Source organism: Notolabrus celidotus, chromosome 6 (genome assembly GCF_009762535.1).
Source record: "Notolabrus celidotus isolate fNotCel1 chromosome 6, fNotCel1.pri, whole genome shotgun sequence".
Lineage (NCBI taxonomy): Eukaryota > Metazoa > Chordata > Actinopteri > Labriformes > Labridae > Notolabrus > Notolabrus celidotus.
The window spans coordinates 7,973,555-7,991,843 of NC_048277.1; the positions used below are offsets into that span (position 1 = coordinate 7,973,555).

Sequence of the window (18,289 nt, forward strand, 5' to 3'; positions counted from 1 at the left end):
AAAGCCTTGGGCGTTTGGACTAAAATGCTCTAAATTGATTTGGCCTGCACTGTTTAAATGGAGAATGCTGCTAATAACTTTTCATTAACACAGGTCTATTGCCTGTATACTTGGTGATAGCTCAGCAGACCCCATTAGACAGAAAGCAGATTAATACACTTCAAAGGATGCTATACTGGGGTTCTATATATATATTGCGTTAATTCTTTCAGCACTTCCATGTATGAAAGAGCTTTTATGCTGTCTGTAGTTCAGAATAAATCAAGATAAAACTGGGCTTGATTAACCTCTTCATTAAAAGACCGCAAAGGCCAGACTTCTGATGGTTCTTAGAATCATCTTGCCAGATTTTGCTGTGGTACGGGAGAGAAGTGATTTTATTTCAGCTTGATCTGCTCGGATGATGATTGGGACGCCCTGATTTGAAATCCTAAATTCTAAAAATAAATATTAACAATTATAAATCCTGATGTGTGTGGGGAGGAACTTAAACTTCAGCTTTGGGAATGTATGAAAAACTGTCTCAAGCCTCTGTGGGACTTACTTTTGTCAGTGAAACTGAGACTAACCAGAAACAGTTGGACAGGCACATCATTCAGGGATGCTATGTACCAAGACATATGAGCATTGTTGGGATAAGATTGGTAATGGTACTGGTAATGATACTCTCATCAATGTTGCATGTAAAGCTACTTCCTGTGTGAAGCACACATTCTAGCGAGAGTTGATCTTTTTCACACAGTCATATCAAAACAGTAGTTTGATGTAAACTCAAATCTCATGAGAGAGTGATGTTTGCTGTTTGAACATACAGTATGTATTAAAGAAACTAAAGACTGTGCAGATTATTTAACCTCACTCACAAACCTTACAGAAAAGACAAACACGAGTTATGTAACAAGAGATTTCACTACGGCAAGGGGATTCATTTTACGTTAAAGTTGCAGAACATTGTTTGTTTATAGCGTCGAGGCTCTGAATCTCATCACTCCTTGCAGATTAACTCTACATGCAGACAAGATAGAGTGATGGCATGATTTCATAAACCCCCTATAGTTGGAGCCTGCCGGTGGAAGCTGGGGAGGTGGTGGGGCTGATAGCTTGATCTGGCACTGATGCAGGGCAGCAGTGGCCAAGGCAGAGTAGAGGTAGACACCGTGCATGTCAGATCAAATAGGCCGCCTGATTGGAAGGATACGTTTGTCAGGTGACTGTAAGGACGATGAATGACAGTGGTGCATATTGATATTAGTATTTGCTGACATAAAATCGGAGCACAGTTTGCCCATGAGCTTAACTGTTGTGTCGGTTCCGAATAATCAAGTGCCAGTACCAAAAGATACCAGTTCCCCTATCAAGGAATGATGGCGTTTGCATTGCAGATTTATATAAAGGAGTGAATTAAACTGTAATCTGAACACAATCTCAAGTAGCTAATTGGACTGTAAAGAATGCCGTACACAGAGTCTTGGCTGAAAGTTGCTAATCACTGGCTGCACAGAGAAAACTGTGTAATTGGCAATCGTTTACAGAGACATATATCTTCATTAGGTTATGGTTTTAGAGACTGGACCTCATTCAATAACATTCTTGTTGCTCAATGCCCGTTTTGTTTGCTTATTATACAAACTTTTTTATGACAACATAACCTTGTTGTTGATTTCATTTTTTGTAACCCTGTAAACACAGCTGTTCATGTCAAGGTGCAAGCTTGTGTGAACAGATCATTAGCATAAATCAAAGACACAGATTGCTCCCAAAACATAACTCTGCCTGTTCTATTCAACTTGTGATAGAAATTTCAAGCACAGAGTCTTACTTTGTTGCCAACAAGGGCAGAGGATCTGCAACAGCCCAGAGGGGAGAAAAGTGTGGCAAATGCTGGAATGATACAAATTTAAAAACAAGTCCAAAACAAACTTTTCTGCCCGTCAATGATAAAGCTGTGTCACGGAGTGCCCCCTACAGGCATGGAGCACTCCCGTTAAAACCTCTGTATTTGCAGCGTTTCTCTTTTGAAGTTGTTTTTTGCATTGATTGGTCATTTGCAGCACAATTGCTGTCAATGCAGTTGTTTCTGCTTTTTGCAGCATGTTTTTTTCATTTGCATTATGTTGCAACTGACTTGTTTCTTTGGACTTTTGCACGTGTTTTGAATTTGCATTGTTCAGCATTTACAGCTCATTTCTGTGAATGAAGATCACTCAGGCCGTTGCCAATCCTCTGCCCTTTCTGGCTTCCTCAGTAAAGAATATTAATGCACCTGCCAACAATGCGTCATCGGAGCAGTACCACACTGCATCCGAAATTAAGAGGGAGTAGTTTGAAATGGGGTCAAATCTTAAAAAAAACATCTTGCTCAAGCAGACTGGGCCGTGACTGAGATTAGAAGTGGTCAAAAGGACGGGACAGTGATGAAGAGGAATGAGAGAAAGTTATCCAGGAGCTGATACTGTTAACAGAGTCAGGTAAAGCAGAACACTTTCACCCGCAGCAGAGACAGAGGCAGATGTTGGTTTGAGGAATCTGTGGAGGCTGGTAAGGCAAAACAACAAGCAAGAAGGAGAGTGTAACTTTATTTTACTTATTTATTTTATTATGGTTTCAGTTGGAGTGATGTGTCACCTCTAAATTAAACCTTTGTAGCTGTGCTTTGAGCTCAGTGCTAACATGAACACAATGCCAATGGAAACATGATGTCAATGAGACCTGACACAGTATTCTTTAAGCTACAATCAGCTCGTTTGTTTGTTTTTAACAAAGTCCCAGACAGTGACATCTGCTCACTTCATCTATTTAATCAGAGCTGAAGACTTCAGACTTTTCTGATTGATTCTCCTTTTTTTCATCTCTTACATTTTGAACTATTAATTTCTGTATTTCCATCACAGAAATGTCAATGCCTTAATTATTTAATTCAACATTTTATCCATATTTTCTACTTGTGTCCAAATCCTTTTTAAAAGTCACGGTGAATAGGCCATTAGTCTCTCATCCATTCTTCAAAATGCTTTGTTGTTGGAAAGTGTAAAACAAATGAAGTTGCCTCGCCTGCCTTGAATCAGTCGAGATGTCATTGGGGTCAAACTTTAGAAAGCCCCTCCAGAGTCACAAGAGAGCAAATACATCAATTTTCACACATTTTCTTTTAATGACAACCAATTTTTGTTACAACGCTGTGTTAGAGAGATAATTGAGTGCCTTTCTTTATACAGAGGTATGGAGCTCAAAGCCAACAGTCTGCAGGAAGGGACCTGAAGACAACATCTCTTTCCTCTGCTCTCTGTCTGCAACAGACAACAAAAATATAACTTGCACATCTTCAGAAGACGCCACACGGACTTAACAAAATCTTGTTATTTGCCAACCTGAGGATGAGAACAGTTCACAGTGTTGTGGCTCTGTGAGAGCTTCAGGTGTGACAGAGGCAGAGCAGAGACACACCTGCAGGGAACAGGCTCCGTGGGGCACTTGAACAGAACTCAGCCCTTCCTGTGTAACTGTGAAGACCGGTGGACCTGATGGTTTGTTTTTTGAAACTGTGAAACCATCAGAAAATAAAAGGGAAACATGATAGTGCACTTTTTCCTGACAATGCTGTTATTTTCAAACTAATTTTGGACGATGTAGACACCCATTGACACGTGCCTTTTTATTTCAATATAAAGAACACCAAGTCTCTCTTGCACTCAAGTTTAAGCTTGTTACGCTTATTATGACAGTCTATTTGTTTTAAAAACAGACATAAATCAAGAAAATAGCATTTCATTTAATTTAATTCGGGAACATCATCTCTGCCATATTTCTTAGCTTTGATAAATGACTGAAGTCGAGGCTGCTGGCAGGTTTTAGCTGGTGCTGACGTTCGTTTCGTTCTTACTTTGCAGAAACTCTTGGTGTTGTTCAGGATAACATCTCTTGAGATTCACAGTTGAGTTGTTGGTGTTAAAAGAGTGTTGTTTGGCTCATCCTTGCATCACCTGTGCCCCAATCGCAAATAGCTACTGTGGTGTCAGTTTCCTTCCCTTAAAGATACTTCAATACAGGAACCATGAGTAAACTGTCATCTTGTGCTAATAATTAGTCACTTTGTCAGCCGCACATATCAGCAGAAATGTACTTTTAATCTGTTATCTGCTGATACCACTGAAGACAACGCGTTACTTCCTTGTTTCTGCTTTGTTTTGTATAACACAAGCACTGCTGCTCTCGCTCCTTTTCTTGTGTTAGTGGCAGCTTTGGGTTAAAAATCTGACTTAAAACCTGTAGTACTTTGTAAATCCTTGATAATTTGTATATTATGGAACATACAAAATGACAGAGATTGTATCGTTTTGAAGCATTTGGTTTAACAAAGTGAAAAACTTGAACCAACCCTGTTAGTGACTGCAACAGATTCCCCTAATGTTGCAGATCCTTGCCACTTCAGAGTAAATCTTACACACGTGGTTCCAACACGAGGCCTGATTGTGTGTTTTTCAGCTGTATCTGCTATACTCACTGATCTCTGTGCCACACAAACACTAACCCTCCTGTGTCCCCAGCGTGAGCTTGTATGATTCCTCTCTGTGTTTTTCACATCTTGACCACCTGCCAGCATCACACGCACAGAACTTAAACAGCCACCGCACACACACCTGCTCCCCACTCGATGCTCTCAGCAGGCCTGCCGCCGGTCTCCTCAGCAGCCAGCCAATCAGTCACTGCTTTGTATTTGACATCAGACAGGGCTACCCTTATTGGCTGGCAGAGAGGCAGACCACTGGGCTCACAGCAGTTTGTTGTGGGATCAAAAATCCTGCATTCAGAGCTGGGCTTCTTCATTAGTTTATTGCTTCACCAGGTTAGACGTTTCATAAGCTAAATGCATCCTTTCTTCTCTAATCAGATCAGCCAAATCAGATCAGTCTGCATCATAAGCTAGCCTTGTCACATGAAAGGGTTTCCCCGCTCTGCCAAATACTGGGAGTACAACTGTTGTCCTCTGAGAATTTGTCACCACTCTCTCCGTCTCTCAGACTCTTTTTTGCTCTCTCTCTCTCTCTGTTTCACTCTTTTTCTCAATCAAACACAGCTATTGCTCCCTCCTAGAGATGGTGCATGCCAAATGTGTCAAAAATTGCTTTTTCTCGTGCCTCTGTTCAATTTGCATTCTGTGCAGTACTACTCCTGCCAGTGTGTGTTTGTGTGTTTCCCTTTTTTCCGTTTTCTCATTCATTCGTTCCCAATGCTGCAGTCATGAGCAAGGGATGAATCCACAATCGACCCCACAGTATTTCTCAGAGGACTAACTCCAAAGAGAAAACTCAATCTTCCAAAGCGTTTCACTCTAAAACGGCAGCTCGGGACTGGCATGACTGTAGCTTGCAAAAGTCATGCCTTGAATTCAGCGCAGGAAATAACTTCTACTCTGAATACTGTAGAGAGCCATTTTCTGCCCCACTGTAATGTCTGGACAGTTCTTCAGGTGCAGGCTGGCTCCTGATTGGTGGATTGTGAAGCAGAAAAGAAATATATTGCTCAATACTGCCACCACAAAATACCAAAGGTCCAATGGTTTGAAAGGCAACAACAGAAGCTCTTTTTAGCCCTCTTATCTCTCTAATGTGGAGCCCATGGGTGTTCTTGAACCTTTGCCCTCTCTTCCCTCAGACCATTCTTCCACTTGCTCATGCTGCCTCTCTCCTATGGAGAAGGAGGTGAAGCAAATTGATGAGATGACCTGATAGATAATTCAGGAATTATACAAGCTCTACATTTTCCCTGGAGCAGGTTCAGTTCCCTCATACTTGTATAAATCCTGTCTGTGTTTTTCATCAGATCCTCAGTCAGGTGATGCTGCACAGATTTTTTGTGTACTTGAAACCCATCAGCCATAATTTAAAGACCACTTACAGATGAAGTGAATAACATTGATTATCTCTTCACAATGTCAACTGTCAGTGAGTGGGAAACTTTAGGCAGCAAGTGAACATTTTGTTCTTTAAGTTGATGTCAAAGAAAAAGCAGGAGAAATGGGCGAGTGTGAGGATGTGAGATGTTAGACGACTGAGTCAGAGCATCTCCAAATCTGCAGTCAGTACAAGGGTTGTGCAGAGAGGTCAATATCTGTATCTGTTATTGGATGAAAATCAGAATTGGGTGTGGCTTACACAGGGAGTTTTTATAGCTTTTTGCAACAATTATCGTAAAAAAGGAGAACAGACGTAATCAAATCACAACAGAACATTAGGTTAAAGGATAGTTCTGGCTTTGCTGTCACTTTAACTTTAAATGACCATGAAATGCTACTCAATGTTAGTGGATGTTAAGTCAAATTATAAAGAAATGTGAAGGCTTTAGATATTGTATGAAACTGACTGAGATACAAAGTATAGCCAGGCTTTCATCTGCCAATGCCTGCCGACAGTAGCTTCTCCTGCTCTTTCCTCTCTCCTCTTCAATGTGAGACTGAGTTTCTCTGAGTGATTAAGACAAAGTTTCCACTAAAATAACTGGGTGTTTTAAGTGGAAGAATTAAATGCATACTGTTAGAAACTAAATGTTCTAAGCTTAATCCTAATGTATTGGTTGCAGAGGTTTTAAAGAAATCTGTCTACCAGACTCAAGGCTTTCCCTGTTGAACACTGCCTGTTTACATGAAACAACTTTCGATTGTTACTTTCTTAAATGAAGGAAATTAACACATCCAGTTAAAACAGCAGTTTTTAGCTTTGTTTTGCTGTACGTTGTGGAGGTTTGACTGAAATTAAGTCAAAGTCTCAGTGAATGAATCCAGCAGGGAGGCGCAGATGAAGGTGACGAGCTGCAGGCTTCAGGCGGCTCATGCTGGAAGCCCAGAACATGACAATGTACTTTTACTTTTTAATTTCCTGATAATAACCAGCATACTCTGATATAAAGAATAATCATATCCATCTCATCATCCATGCCTTTCCATACTCATATTGGTATTCAGGCTAATCCCATTCAGTACCTACCAAAAGTGGTCCAAGGGGGGGAAACCAGTGAACTTGTGATAGTGCCATTGGTGGCTGAAGCTTATGGATCCATGTGGAGAGTGAAGGCATAAGCTAGAAGAGCTACTGGAGCTCAAACTGCTGACAGATTTGATCCTGGTTCTGATAGAAAGGTTTTATAGCACACAGTTCATCACAGTTTATTGTGTATGGGGCTGTGTGGCTGCAGATCTGTCAGGGTGTGTATGCTGACTCATGTCCACCAATGAAAGCTCCTACAATGGATACATGAGCATCAGACCTGGACCATGAAAGTTGGTGGCCTGAGGAGACCAAACAATGGATTCAAGATGTTGTCTCAGCCTCGAATCCCCAAATCTCAGTCCAATTGAACATCTGTGGGATTTGATGGATAACCGATTCTGTTCCATGGAGGCTCATCATGACCTCAAGGAATCAAAAGATCTGCTGCTAATGTCTTGGCACAAGATCCCACAGCATACCTTCAGAGGTCTAGCGGAGTCCATGTCTCACCAGGTCAGGGATGTTTTAGTCTTGACATGAGGAGAGGAGGTCCTATACAATATTGTTGCTGATCAGTGTGTGTGCAGCTATATTTCAAAATGTTTTAAAGTCATATCAGCATTTTCTTTATCAGTATTTTCTTTCTCAACACAAAGGATTCACATGGCTGCACGCTGTAGTTCCTCTCTCCTTTGATCGGTCCAGACGTTAAATCGTCTTCTGCATTTTGTGCTCTCCTAGAGATGGTGATTATCCAGAGTAATTGATACACATGAGAGAGTGGACTCACCGTTTCAGAGTGGATATGGTTCAGTTACATAAACAGAAGAATAAACTACATAAAAAGGGAGGAAACTCTGCATTCTATTTGCATAGTAATTCATTTTTTGCCCCTTATGTTCATAAAACTCACATAAGTGTGTCTGCAGAGGCAAGAGGTGATAAATAAGTAATATGAAGTAAGCCTGCCTTCCTCTGCTCGTTTGTGTGCTTCTATGTTTTTCTGTCTTTCATGGCACAAACACTGGATCGTGGTCAGGGCTTTAATTTATCTCTTCATACACAAACACACCTCTAATGATCTTTGGAATCAGTTCCAAAGGTTTTGTTTATTTTGATAAATTGGAAGAGCTTCAAACTGAAATGAGCTCTATACCTGAATGCAGACAGTGTGTGTATATGCAGGGAGCAGTCAGACAGTGTTAGGACTGTGATTTGTTTTTCATTGTTTTGGCTCTCCTCCACCACTTTGGATTTACAATGAAAGTATCACTATGAAGGTAAAGTGCTGACTTTAGCTTTAGTGTTTGAGTGTTGTCATCCAAACCTGGTGAGCAATCTAACAATCATAGTCCTCTTCCTTTATGACAATGCAGCAGGGCACTCACTGTAAACAAGCAGCAGACAGGCTTTTTTATGGCCTCACAGAGAAACAGGCCACATCAGTCACATGACCTCCATCCAGTTAATCATTCGTTTTACTTGTTAAGAAGTGGAAATCTGAAGCCACTGGGAGAGGCAATACATCGACTAGAAGTGAGAGTAGTTTGATGACGCAGCTCACTACTCTTGTTTTTGCAATGAAAGTTCTTAAAACTGCAAAGTAATTGGAACGCAACTTAGAGTGTATTTTTAGCTCTTATTTTGGTGCAAGGATGGACCTTCAGTGAAAGGACTTCAGGGTTTGGTCTGAGGTGCTGAAAGAGACATTGTTTAGTTGACTACACGGAGGTAATATTGACAACTATCATCTTAGAAAACAATGAAGCAGCTCCTTACAGTGGCTTTAAAGTGTGAAACAAAATATACTTCATGCTTTTCATAACTCCAGTATGAGGGGTGTACTCTACTGGCTTGTACTCATTTCGATAAACAGAGTCAGTATCAGGAAGAGGTGCATCTCTTCACATTTTTTGGTGTTGTTTAGTGGTCCCTGCTTTACCATTTGTAACATCAGTTCAATGTTTTCATTGCTGGTATGAATGCAACCTGAGAGTTGAGAAGGGCCCTGCTTGCAGACTTTACTGAGCTGACAAACATACCACTACACACTACAAACACTACAGTCCAAGCCTTCAAGGGTTTAAGGATAAACTGGAGAGGGCATGTCATGTTGAAGGCATTTCTGGCACTGCTGTTAATCTTCAGATAGACTGACTTGGAAACTGTTTTGTAATTTAGTGCTTTTTTATTACAGAAATTACACCTTACAGAGACTGCAGAAATAGGAAGAGCAAAGCATTAGCATAATTTTTTTTGGCATTCGTCCAATGAATATAAATGAAGTGGCAGATCTTTCAGCCATAAAGCACAATATCAGGTCACTTATGGCTAGTTTTATATATTTTTATGAAACAGACTTGAACGTGTCAAACTGCCTCAACGATTCTCAGACACCATGAGCACTGGTAGCGGTATAAGACTGAAAGGTGTTATGTTTCAGAGGGATTAACTCTCCTGGCAGAGACAGGCTCTGTCTCCCTGAGGACGGCAGGTGACTGACAGCAAACTGAATGTAATGTAATGCACTCACTGATGTGAGACCGTTTCCATTCTCTGAACAAAGATGAAACCAAAACTTTGACAAATCCAAACGGAGGGTGCATGTTTACGGCAATAGACTGTCAAACTTGCAATTTGAAAGTCTGTGCATGTTGTTTTTCCTGTACAGGAGTTAATGGAGCCAAACGGCCTCCACCGAGGAGGGGAGGCCTGTCTTTTACAAATATATGCACCATGCAGACACAGTGCAGGCTGGGAGCAGAGATTTAGGCTGTGACTAACTCAAGATGGCATAGGCCCATTCTGATCTCACAGATCTGGCTCATTAATTAACAGACTTCATCAATTAACGTTTTTTCAGGATTAATGAAGCCCATATATTTATTTAACATCTGAAGTCCTTACATAACCCTCTTCTTGTACTTCACATTGCAGAATGTAACAGCATGACCTTACAGCATGTGAGCTGATGTTGCGTCACATCACACAGCAACAGACGCTCATGTCCACACTGCATCCTTTAAACATACTCCTCTGTTACGGCATGTAAACAAACAACCAGTAAACAGGAGACTGCAGTAAACAGGAGGCCACAGGTTTCCCATGCATCCTGGAAAACCTGAAAACATTTGAGAGTTTGATAATGAACAGGACACCGTGGTTAAAACTATGGATGGCAGCCAAACTGTGAGCGAGTCAAACACAGGCTAATATTGATGAATGTTGATATTTTTCTTGGCTAGCATTGTTTACTCAAATGCAGTCCTGGAGAGTTTTGGTAAAATGGACCGTATCATGACTGGAAATGTGTAACTTTTGTAGCTGACTCATAACACTGTTCAAGAACAGTAAAGGGCTTAAAGTGTACACACTGGTAAGAGCCAGTGGCCATCTGGACACTAACTTTAGAGAAAGATACTTTCATACTTATGTTTTGTATAGCTAAGCATTTTGTATGTTTTTATAGAGAAAATAATAATAAGTCAGGTTATAAATGCCCAAACCATGATCGTGATTTCCTAATATTAACAAAATAAAGTGTTAAACACCTGCAGGTGTATTTGATTATTTTATAAACAGTTCAACATCATCTAAGAGCACATTAGAGCTAATTGTTATAGCCAAAGACTGCACATCTTTTGAATCAGACTTCCACAGACTCAGATTCCTTAATAGGCCCGATGCGTTTCTGTCATACCAACTTAACTTTCCGTGACGACATCCTGGAAAAGTCCCGGAGAATTATCTGCAGAACAGAGCTGAAACTCTGAGACCAGTTTGAGATGTCAAAGATTCTGGGAGAGTATTTTCTTACTTCCTCAGTGTACACATTATTAAAACTTCAACAGTGTTAAAACTAAAGATACAACCCTCCGATCACGGATATAGATATTATTAATGCACCACTTTCTCCACTTTGTTTAAAAGCATTCAAATCATTAATACTTTATCACTGATCACTCTCAGCACCCTGGGAGCTGCCACTTTATTACACAGGTATACAATATCTCCTCATCTGATCTTCATGAATTAACTGCTCCTACATGTGAGAGGGATGAAAATAGAAAAATGCTGAAAACAGCACTTTGCGTGCCGTGTCACACGCAGGCTTTGAGGACACTCGAATAAAAAAAAGTGTAAGCTGATATTGTCACTGACGCTCGCTCGCATCACCTGCTGTAAGGACACGCTGTGAGAACCCAGTTTAAGGTTCCTGCCTGTGCATAATTACTGAAAGGTGTTTTTGTATAAGATATATAGCTACTGTACGTCTGCTTATCTTAAATATTTCACTGATAGCAAACATGGAGGCATTTTGCCTCCAGAAAAGACCTGTTTTTAAACTTTAGGTTTCCACAGTTTGACCTCCATCTGCTGAACAAATGAGTTACATTAATCCGCTGATGAAACACAGCTTCCTAAGTTCAAATGTCTGGTCCCCACTCCTCCAAAGGTTCTAAGTTTGCGGCAGCTCCACAGACACAATACTTTACCCTCAGGGGTCTACTTTCAACACATGGCTAATGAGGCCAAATTCCCCTCCTCCCACCCAAAAAGACTATGTTGATATTTCAAGAATCAGGTCACAGCCATTTTCAAAAGCTAAATGTCGGTGGGTGATTTAAAACCTGTAATGTGGCCAAAGCTGACATGGAGAGGTATTTAAACACACCGGGTCACTTTGAGTGGCAGTGAAGCAGAGCACGTTCTCCCTCTTGTGTGGTCATTACCTTTGGAGCTAAGGTGAAACTGCTGGCTGATCTGTGTGAGTCACTGCAGGACAAAGAGAGGACCCTGCAGTGAGGCGTGATGTTAGGATTGTAGGGGTGCCAAAGCGCCCAGAGAGCTGGTCCACAGCCTCTGTTTATGCACTGCTGGAGGGACTATTCAACCTGGATGAGGTCCCACTACTGGAAAGGTCTCATATAGAGCTGGAGCCAGCAGTCAAGGAGGGACAAGCTAACATGCCACAGAGACAGGGGCTGCCTGTAGTGCTGCCATCATTGAGTTCTTTGCAGTGAAAACCAATGCATCAAGATGATCACAGGGAACGTTTGCTAGGTACTCTGAACGCAAGGAGGATTTAACAGCATCAGACAAAGCTCCACAGGAGACGAGGGGTTGCATATCATAAAGGGTTAAACACTGTACCTGAGTGTTTGTGTTTTTAGACATTTTTAGCTGTAGCAATCTTAACATGTTTTTGTATTTTTTTCCACTGAGCATAAAACTTTAAATTGCCTAAAGCATCTGTTCAATGTAGAAACCTCTCCATAGAAAATATACAGTGTTACAAATCTGACAGCTAAGACTTGAAATACTTCTTGAAAATGTTGCATTAACATAATATTTTTTATACTTCTCTTGAAAAAAATGAAACACACTTTGACATCATACTAACAGGACTCCTTATAATACAAAACCTACTTAATGCAGAGGCAGCAGATGAAAGGTCAGGCAGTTGCTAAAGCCATGAGAGGTCATGAATGTGTTTACAAGTTTGAATGGTTATCCAACCAAAAGCATAAAAAAATAACAACGCAACAACATAAAAGTCAACATAAATGTTAAATAAGTCAAAAAATAACTGAATCATTTGGAGTTTTCCTAAGGGGACAGTGAGTGTCTGTAAACAATGTGGTGACAACTTAAGCTTAAGGTATCAGGAAATCTGAATAATACTCTAAATTCCGACAGTACATAAAAGTTACCAGAAGTTAATGCTGAATTTCTTAACATACATTTGGTGGAAAAACTACTTCAGTGTGTCACACAAACAAAGAACGTCTGCATCACTTTGCTGCTATTTAGTTTTCTGTGCCTATTTAAGTTGTTGTCTTCTTTTCGTTTATCCAACACTGCAGATACTTACGAGCTGACTTAAACTTGATGCTATCTTCTGTCAGAAAAAAACAAGTGTGCATCATGTAGTGCATCCTGGGTATGTATTTTAGGTGATATTAGGAGTTGACTTGAGAAGCTGTAATAAGGAGAGGACAGGACAGGATACTGGCAGCTGTTAAGAAGTCATGGTATGCTTAAAAAATTAATTTCATGTGACGTCATACATTTTTGGAACTGCTCCCCTGGCAGGCAAGGAAGGCTTCTTACTACCACACACTACAGCTTCTGGGAAGTTACTGGGCTCCTCATCCAACTATGGGATTTAAAAAAAAGGCCTGAAAGTTGTTGTTCAACTGTTAAATTTGAGAGAACATTTCATTAATGGTGATTTGTGTAAACACAGAGTACTTTACTTTGTGTATGTTTGGCCAGCACAGCATTCATTCTGATATGGCTTGTGTTCTTTGACCAACGTAAACAACTCCAACTGTAATTTGTTGGCACTGATAGCAAACTAGGTAATGGTAGCTACGTATAACGTCACTTTGGTGGTGATGAATTAGTTTTAGATGTGTTGAAGGGAAGTTTTACTTTTAGTGTCAAGGCTTGACAGTAAACTTTTGGGAAGGAGAAACGGTTCTGCCCGTCTGCATGAACGATATCACCCTCCTTTACTTTGATGAGGAAGAATTACTTGCCCTCCACCCCTCAAACTACAGCGCTATCGACCAAGCTTGATCAAAATGCATATAGCTGTCTGTACTTTGGCAGGCTTTCATCCTAGCGGCAGTGTAAGGGGAAAGATTCTCCACTAGATACATGCTAACATTGAGGCAGTGAAGTTCTGATGAGGACTCAGCTGTTTTGAGAGTCTGAAATGGTTTCATTGGTGCCCAAAACTTAACGTGTCTCTTCATATCTAAATTTTTCTGTGTCTGTCAGGTTATACAAATACTACTCATTCTAAAGAAAAGGACAATAAACAAGCCGGTGCTCCAGTGTTCAATGGAGGCCATAATTTCCTGTGCGCTTCTTTGCCCTCCATTATTCCTCACTGGTCATTTGACTGAAAACTACAAATTGGTGTGCAGTACAATGGAAAGTAATTTAGTGGTGAAGAAATTTTTTTGGGAAGAAACATTAACCTGCTGGCTCCCAACAATTTCATATTGAATTAGAGGAAACAGTTCCAAAATTGATGTTGCAAACTGTTTTAGAAAAACACAGTAATTATTCAAAGCATAAGGAGAATTTTTCCAGGGCTTAACTTTGTCCCTGGTCTGACCCCGCTTGGTGCCAGTGGGTTGAGTCAGAAAACACTGAATTAATGAACTGATTAGTCGGTTAAACAGGGAAAATGTTTGTCGACCTCTAGCACTGTGTGGTGAACCCATTGTTTGTGGAGGCAGATTGGGTCACACCCAAATAAACTGCAGATTAGTTGTAGTCATGAATTATTGCCAATTTTGGGGTTTCAATAAACAATGAATCTTCATTTATAAATGAAAAAGAGCGCCGTTAAACTTCATGACAGGAAGAGGGTTTTAATGTCATCCTGAATCCTGTGTGATTTCATGAGATGAATACACTTGACTGACAGATTGATTGATTGATTGATAGCTTGTTGTTTAATAAGAGGAGAGGAGGTTTGTGTAATTTCACCATGACAAACTTCAACAAACTGCTGGTTTGTTGGCTCTGTGTGCTCTCAGTCTCAGGCCGATGTGGGATCTGATGAAGCCACTCAGTGTTTGGGCTCCTTTTCCGCTGTAAATTATTAATCCAGGAAAGTTTTTTTGGCATTTGCGTTGTGTGATGTACTCTTTGTAGAACTTTTCCTCCGCTTTGATGATGCTTTTGTCAACACTTGTGAGACAAGAGGGATGAAAATGTTTGTTTGTATCATTAAGTTTTGCGTCAGATCTTTTATAAATTACTTATTACTGACAAGTCCTAGTCCTACAGTCATCTTACCCAAACTAAAGGGGGATTCACTCAGCATAGATTGCAGCAGTTGATTGCACCAAGATTTGCATGTCATTTGCCCCCTATCTGTTCTGTCTAAGGTTCAATCCACAAAGCATATTGTCCTTATAATATTCAAGCACAAATATGCCCCTAAAGTCTTGCAGCTCTGAGCAGTTTGCTCTTGTTTTGCATCTCATTGGGGAGATGTGCAGTCAGCATCTCTACTCCCTGCTGCACAGAGCTGCACTCTTTTCTGATAGGTGGTTGGATCTGCCCTTGTATAGATGATGAGCTGAATGAGGAGTATGATACCTTTTTAATAGGTTTATTATGACAGTTGTGATATAGATATTTAACAAAGTTTCCTCCCTGGATCAATCATTAATCAAGCTTTATTTATGTAGCATCTTTTCATACAAGTCAAATGCAATCAAAAATGCTTTACAGTGTTTGAAACACAAAAGAAGCAGAAGAAAAATAATAGCAAAATAATTATTTAAAAAAAACTAAATTTATTTTGTAGAAGAGAAGAATGCACACCAACGGCAATAAAATAATTAAAAATAAATAAAGGCATCAGAATAACAAAATAGAATAAAAAGTTTAAATAGATAAATAAAATAAATTTTAAAAAGGGTATTGTTAAAAGTTAAAGATAAATAACAGCACTGAAAATACCAATAAAACTGAGAAGGCAAATTATTAAAAAAACAAGTAGTTAAAAAATGATTTAAACAATAATAAGAACATTGAAGTCAATATGAAACATTAAAAAAAGTATGGAACCAAACGTAAAAGCCAGCCTATGGTTATGTTTTTTTACCCCATCAAGACAGGAAGAGCAGCTTGTTGAAATAATAAAAAAACAAACTTGTGTATAACAGCACCAGGCTGTCTCCAAACATGTTTCAGCATCAACAATTGAACCAGGGACAGCCATGGCCTGACTTATCAACTGCTGATTGTAACAATGAAGGCCATGTCAAATCAAATCAAGCTTTATTGACATTTTGTTCATAGCAGTGTAAGAAAAAAATGAAAGAGCGTTTCCAGGAGATCAATTAGTAAAATATAGTAATTAAAAAATATGGCAGTAAAAATACAGTATTAAAATATATATTGAAATATATGTTAAAAACACACTCATTCATCAAAAACTTAAAGTGTAGTTGGCAGCATAATAAATAAGTATGCAGCAGTGTATTAATGGTCACTTAAGAATTCAAAAGTTTGATGGCCTGAGGTAGGAAGCTGTTTCGCAGCCTGCTGGTTCTGCATTTCAAAGTGTTATAAAAAGACTATGTAAAGATGTATTATTGTCAGGTCAGCTAGAGGTGGAGTTGTTGTTCCGAGACAGTTTGGATTTCACTCCTACAGTGTGTGGCTGTCAACGTTGATGTTTCTAATTAGATGATTTAGGCAATGAGAAAAAAAAACTGAGGTGAAATCGTGTTTGTCTTTCGTTGCTAGGTTTGAACTGGTCCACATAACCTTTCCCCCGGTAATCGACTACGGTGATATTGCTTATCTGTATGCTACCTCAGCCTCTCAGTCAATGTGTACCATGCTGTATTGGGATTTGTCTCTGGTCTAGGTTTCACTGTGTCTTGTATGAGAAAGTCGGTCTGTTTGCCTTGTATAGCAGAAAAATGGAACATTGGTATATCTTCCTTTATAAGGCCATACTACATGAACTACTGTCTTATTTATGATCTTCTCTGACTCCTAAAACTGTCAGTGGCTGTAACCTTCGCTCTCATGGACACATCCTGTACGTCGTTCCTTGGACTCGCTCTGTCTTTGGTAAAAGTGCTTTTAATGATTCGCTGAGTCATCCTGGTCCGAGCTACAAGGTCACCTAAGACTGGATCAGATTATAAATATGGTGGATTTTAAAAGTAGGATTAAGGATGATCTGATCAGTGTATGCACATGTTTTGCTTCTGAAGGTTGATAGCATATTGATTGATGTAATTGGCTGTTTGTTGTTGTCTGTTGTTTGTCTACTGCTTTGGGGAAAACTTTGTATGCTGCTGTCTGGACCAGGACTCTCTTGGAAAATAGATTTTGTAACACAGTGGGCATAATCCTGGTAAAACAAAGGTTAAGTTAAATAAATAAATAAATGAGGTTCATTTGCGTAGAGAGGGGGCAATTTTGCCCTAAATGAGTGCATAATGGTTCTTCTAAATACCCACAAACAGCACCAGCACACCACTATTTGCTCAGCAGCCCAGGTTGTAATGCATTTAACACTTAACTCCTGCTTTGTGGATTAGATGATGTTGTCTCATTTGCACAGGTTCAGCGGGCAGGAAAGCTTTGCAATCTTCCAGTGAATCAGGCCCTAAAATATTTAACAGCTTTATGGGGACCAGGTTAACTTGTTGGAAAAAATGGACACATTAAAATCAGAAAACAAAACCTGCAGTTTAAGCGTTGGGGGAAACATTTCCGATAGAGCTGTATTTATTTCAGTCATATTTACAGACAAATTGTCAGTCTCATGCATCAGTAAACAAACAGAAAGGACTGAGACAAGGATGGAGAGAGAGACAGGAAAAAAACAGCTCTACAAATAAAGTCTTTAACTCCATTCATCACACAGCGGCTGCATCTTATCAACCTGTTTAATTAGGATCAGTGATTGATTGCACAGGAGCCAAAAGGTTATTAATCTTCTTCTCCATTTGAAGAGATTGAGTACCTTCCTACCAATTACTCTGTCTGCACGACACACCCCAGTTTTCTCAGGATTCCAGTGTTTATTTTTGCCTCCTCTGCAATCTAAGTTGTTTAAGAATCCATGGCCTGAGTTTTCCCACAGGTCTATTTGTGCAGACTCCTAAAAGCACTGAGCCAGGGATAGAGCAGAGAGATGTCTACCCTTTGAACGGTGTCTAACCTTTAAGTAAAAGAGTCACAGAGATGTAACCTGTAAGGCCAATGAGGTTGTCCAAAATCACAGCTTTTAAGCTTTTTAAGATTTCTCTCTCTCCAGATGGAGCTCCTCGTGGTCTTCACTTTTCCTCTTTGAGGGTTAAATCCAATTACTTCTTTTTTCATGACTGCATTGTAACTGTCTCATTTCACAAATAGCTGATTCAACCTCCTAATATGATGGCAATCTACAGAGCAGGTGGAATCAGCTTTAGCCGGGGTAAGCGTCTCTGATTGCAGGGCTTATTTTACATCGCGGCTCACATCTTTCAGAGTAATGGACCTGAAGATGAGATTTGGCACTTGTACAGAACGGTAGTGAATCCATCCTTCCCCCTCTGCCCTGCCCCCGTGAGCATGAAGCACTGCAGTGTGGTGGTGGAGAGCAGAGGGTAGGGAGGGACGTCTAATAGAAGTGAGAGCGCATTTCTGTTTCCTAAAAGCTTCAAACCGAGTTACTCTCCTCAACGTCGTACCCTGTGATTGTGGCAGCCTGATGAAGTGGATCAGCTGCTGACCTGGGATGACCACAGAGGAAATTTTAGCACCAG

At 40.1% G+C, this 18,289-nt stretch overlaps 1 protein-coding gene across 3 annotated transcripts in view; it reads left to right on the forward strand.

Annotated features, from left to right (window-relative positions):
* Nucleotides 1-18,289, forward strand: part of tspan9a (tetraspanin 9a) — a 239,984-nt gene that overhangs the window by 97,049 nt on the left and 124,646 nt on the right. The gene's annotated exons all lie outside the window — the stretch shown is intronic.